Raw genomic sequence first — 6000 nt, forward strand, 5'->3', positions numbered from 1 at the left:
ATAACTTAAGTTTTTGATATGCTTAGATATGATTGTTCATAGATCATAGGTTCATACTAGGCTAACTGCCTTTGTGGGCCATTTTAAGCCTAGCTATTTACCACATGTGAGAATCAAACCCTGAACTTTGTGTTTGTAAGGTAAACACCTTAACCATTATGCCAACCTCCCCACCCTACATGTGAAAGCTATCGTCTGTATGTTATCTACACATGTAAAAATGTATGTACATGGTTTTTGTTCATCTGTAAACTGGCTCTTTTCTGTGTTTTGAATCTTATATTAATTATGCAAAAGCTTTACTTTTTGTTGTTTTTCTTTATGATGAAGCTTTCCTCCCCGAACCTCAGCTGAAAATGGGTTTCTTGCCCAGTCAGATTTTCCCGGTAATCAAATATCAAATAAAAATAAATAAATCTAGAATACTAGTGGGAACTCACATGATATGTCAGGGAAATAAGTGGAAATGCAAAAAAAAAATCAAACGTACTGAAGCCTTTGTAGGCACTAAGAAATACATATGTGATATAGTAGGGAGAAAATAACTCTGGGATAAGGTTAAATGCATTTAGAATGGAGTTTTTCCATAAGAATGCTATCTCCATCAGATTAAAGAGCTACTTGTAAAATCTCGGTTAGCCTATATAAACAATGTTGTTGTTGTGTCTTTCGGCTTTTCCCGGTTAGGGGTCGCCACAGTGGAACTCCGGTCCGCTAATGATTGGCAGTTGATTTTTACGTGCTGCGTTGCCAGCCCTAATGCACAACCTTCAACGAAGGTACGCCCATTCACGCATGTCTCCACGCAGAAGACGCTCTAGCTAAGAGTCGAACTGGTCAGAGTCTTACAGTGAGGCGACAATGCTACCACAGCACAATTAGTTGTAATTTTCACTAGCTTTCAAAAATAGTTTCATTTCCATACATGCACATATTTCAGCTATTTGACTAAATAGCATGCCTTCAAGTGTAGTTTACAACTCCTCCTTGGGAGTTACATTTTATGATTATTATACTATTTTTATAGAGTATATATCAACACGCTAATAGTGAAATGTAATATAACTTTACTGTTTAACTGTTAAATTTTAAATAAAACTGTTAACAAAAAGGTATGCAAAGTATTATCATTATTTTGCTGAAAACTACATACAGAAATTAGAGTGTGTTAAGATCAGACTTATGTCATTGTTTCGTAAATCTTACCAAAGACAGTAAACTCATCTGAGTAAAGCATTAAGATAGTTAAGCAGTAAAGTTATATTACAGCTCATTGTGTGTTTTAAGTATAGTCTGTAAAACTAGTATAGTAATCATAAAATGTAACCTTTCCAATTAAAGTAATTGAACAGCTGTAAAACAGTTTCAGCCTCAGTCAGGCGTTCAACAGCTGTAATAAAAATAACTTTGAATACTTATATAAAAAGCTGCTATCTCTGAAAATAACCAGCCCAGCTACTCCAAATACATAGAAAGTACAAGTGAAAACAACAAAATAAAATCACAGGTGCCTTCATTAAATGAACTGTAATGCTTCATTATTGGTTCATATGTTAGTAGTACTAAGCTAACTGGCCTTGTGAGCCATTTTAAGCCCAGCCAATTATCCCTTGTGAGACTCAAACCCTGCACTTTGTGTTTGTAAAGCAAACACCTTAACCATTAGGCCACCTTCCCATACCCTCTTGATTAATGGTGGCAAGCCAGTTTATACCTCCTGAGCAGTAGCCAGATATTGAATGTTCTTCTCAGGATGTTATGTTTAAAACTATTGTTCTAGTCATTACACTATGTCATTGTTTCGTGGTAATAAAAATGAATAAGTTATTTGTAATCAGTTAATATTCTAAAAGTTCATTCTATGCATCTGTTAAATATGCAAAAGGTGAAACTAAGCAGGCAATTTCAAATCTATGCATGACATTTAATTACATAGATGTATTCTGTTCTTTAAAGTACAGACCTCTGCAGTAAATCAAATATTTTAATGTCTTGGATAAAAGCACATATGCTTTGTGAGATACTGAATCTTACATTTTTTTAGAAAACCTAAGGTGCACAGCATAACCCCAATGCTACAAGGGTGGTTAACTGGGAGTGAGGGAAATTAAAATCCAAAATAATTATTCCACTTTGGTATGGTCATTACTGTAATAAGACACGTCTATGCTTATAACCAAGTTCATATTAGTAAAGTGTAAATGACCACTTAAAATGACAAGTTATTGGTAAGGTATGCATATACAAGATGGCATTCATATGGCACTTGATAAAGTAATAACAATAAAGTAATTAACATACTCCTATCAAAACTTCAGTATATGTTATATGCATTTGTCAGTATACAAAAGCAGAGAGAGTAAGGTCCAAATTTCAGTGAGGTAAAAACTCATGAAATAACCTTTTGTTCTAACAAAACGTGTGAAGCATTTCCATAAGTGTACCACTGCAAGCTTCATGCTTCTGCCTGTTTCCATCATTATGTCTTAAAACCTATATGCAGCGGATAGCGTTGTCACCTCACAGCAAGAGGTTCTCTGGTTTGATCCTCAGCTGTGGTGCCTTCTGTGCAGAGTCTGCATGTCCTCCCTGTGGTCGCGTGAGTTTCCTCCGGGTGATCCGGTTTCCTCCCACATCCCAAAGACATGCTGTAGGTGGAATGGACACTCTAAATTGGCCCTAGGTGTGAGTGAGTGTGTGTGTGTGTGCCTTCCATGGAAGGTTGGGCACCGGGCTGGCAACTCGACACCGTAAAACTCTACTGCCAATAATGAGCGAACAGGTGATCCGCTGTGGCGACCCCTAACTGGGAAAAAGCCGAAAGAAGAAGAAGATGAAGCACAGAGGCAATTCTAATGTCCTGTGCCTAGTGTTCTGGAAATGGTTACTTCATTCTTCATCCATCCATCCATCCACAACACCTTTTTTTCCCATTTTTGCACATGGGGTCAGGGTGTCACTTCAACAGTGATAATCATCTAGAGCCAAGGTTTACACTGCTGGGTGGCTAACCCTGCTGCAGTTGTTCTTACACACCACACACTCACATGGACACTCACGCCTATGCCCAATTTAGAGTGTCCACTCCACCTACTGCATGTCTTTGGAATGTAGGAGGAAACTGGAGCACCCAGAGGAGACCCACGTAATCATAGGGAGGACATGCAGACTCCGCACAGAAGGCATTCCAGCTAAGAATTGGACTGGGGAATCTCTTGCTGTGAGTCTTGTCAGTTAATGTTAAGATTTGTTAAATAAACTGTTAAGTTCTTAAAATTTATTTTAGCTATTTGTAATGTGCATGCAATGTGCAAGTAGTTGTTATCTGTTTTGTTCTCAGTCAGTCATCATTAGGTACTGCTCCCTGCATCCTTAAAGGGGCCGAGCCAGGCCCATTTGTTCCCTATCTAGGGCAGGAACCCTATGGCTCATTCCATCTATGTTCAAAGTGAGAGTGTAATGAGCAGAGTTACTCACCCATGTGATGAGAGTTGGATACTAGAAAGCAGGCCACCCCATGATAATCTGGGCCCCCCCTCTCCCAAATACCTTATCCTCTCCCTACTGAAGCTTGTGGTTTCACATATGCTGCTATCCTAGGATATCCCATGCATGTTTATACACATATGTATACACCTCCTGACCTACATGGAGAACAGTGTCCTAGGATATCTCATGCATGTTTGTACACATATGTATACACCTCCTGACCTACATGGAGTACACTATCCTGGATATCTCATGCATGTTTGTACACATTTGTATACACCTCCTGACTTACATGGAGAACACTATCCTGGGATATCTCATGCATGTTTGTACACATTTGTATACACCTCCTGACTTACATGGAGAACACTATCCTAGGATATCTCATGCATGTTTGTCCACATTTGTATACACCTCCTGACTTACATGGAGAATACTATCCTAGGATATCTCATGCATGTTTGTACACATTTGTATACACCTCCTGACTTACATGGAGAACACTATCCTGGGATATCTCATGCATGTTTGTACATATTTATATACACCTCCTGACTTACATGGAGAACACTGTCCTAGGATATCTCATGCATGTTTGTACACATTTGTATACACCTCCTGACTTACATGGAGAACACTGTCCTAGGATATCTCATGCATGTTTGTACACATTTGTACACACCTCCTGACTTACATGGAGAACACTGTCCTAGGATATCTCATGCATGTTTGTACACATATGTATACACCTCCTGACTTACATGGAGAATACTGTCCTAGGATATCTCATGCATGTTTGTACACATTTGTATACACCTCCTGACGTACATGGAGAACACTGTCCTAGGATATCTCATGCATGTTTGTACACATTTGTATACACCTCCTGATTTACATGGAGAACACTATCATAGGATATCTCATGTATGTTTGGACACATATGTATATACCTCCGGACTTACATGGAAAACACTGTCCTAAGATATCTCATGCATGTTTGTACACATTTGTATACACCTCCTGACTTACATGGAGAACATTGCCACTCTGACCCATATGTAGCCTATAATCCCCTCAACACTTCTAGGAGGTAAGCAGCACAGGGGGCCATACTGCCTTCCACCTGCCAGGATGGGCAAACCAGTGTGGGTCACTCAATTCCAGCCTTCCTGCTCCTGCTCTTCCAGTGCCAAAACCATTAATCAAACACAGATCATCTGGAATATAGTCAGGGTTTTATCCCTACAGGGACAGGGTAGTTGGCATTAATTTTAATAACTTTTTAATGAGTTTTGGCCAGTGACTCAAGGTACATTAAATATGCACATCAGACGGTACCTGTTTACGAAAAAAATTATTCGTCTCTTATAGAGAAAAAAACAGTAGTCTCTGTACATCAAAAACAGTAATATAAATGTGTTTAAAAATATAGAATCACTGCTATCATGTAATCTGTAGCAGCTGACATTATCATAAAAAACTGCCAGTTAAATGTAATTTTTTCCTTGTCCTACAATAATGCTTCTGCCATTTATTTACTCACAAAAACATATTAGCTAGCTATATTCTACACTTGAATGCATTGCTGTTATTGTTAATTAAAACTGTTTAAAGTTCAGTGATAAAGTCTTAAAAATGTTTCAGTACAGCTAGCTACCTTTTTGTATAAATAAATTCCTTTCAGCCAGAAGATGCAGACCTAAATGAATTCATCGCCTTGTCAAAATCTGTAATGGTAGTCAAAGATAGCCAACTAGTTTTTAAAGAGCAACAATGAACTAACAGTGTAAAAATTCTGCCTCTGTGAGTTTATTTATTTATCTATTTTTATTATCAATGGCAAAGCACCAGTCCCCTTGGATGTTTGCCAGACTTAGCCCAGAAACACTGCCTGGCTAAGTTACTAGCCCAGTATCACACACCAGTCAAATGGAAGATGAGGGAATCAAACTCTGAACTACAAGAAGCATCTCATTAACAGTTTATAGTCTTAATCCTCTGCATTAAAAATTAGTCTTTGTAACTGTACAAGTAGAGGATGGCTTCACTCCTTCAATCTCTGGGTTATGAAACCAGCAAGCTTCCAAAGCAACATTTTGTTACAGCTCCTTCCCTACCCACCTTTACTTCCTGAGGACATCACCTCCACACATCTAGGTGAGATTATTTCCTCAAAACTGATGCTCCAGACTTATTTCCTTGTTACTTGTATTTTCTAATACTAGAGATTGATCTTTCCTGGCCCAAGAGTGAGAAGTCAATAAAAGCAACATTTGTCTATCAAACTTCAATCAGAATGCTTGTACCTTTCCCATGATAAGCAAAACATTGCTTTATACAAGATGGTGTCCCCTTGTCAAAATGTATATGTTATATATGGGCAAAAAATGTCCTTCTTTTTGTGACCCTTCAAAAACCGCGGCTATTCTAATTGCTTGAAAATAAGTCTAAGATTATTTCACCAAATGTATATCACCTGACATTAATGCAAAGTATGCAATACCTCCAACA

Source organism: Protopterus annectens, chromosome 8.part1 (genome assembly GCF_019279795.1).
Source record: "Protopterus annectens isolate FY-2018-M chromosome 8.part1, PAN1.0, whole genome shotgun sequence".
Classification (NCBI taxonomy): Eukaryota; Metazoa; Chordata; order Ceratodontiformes; family Protopteridae; genus Protopterus; species Protopterus annectens.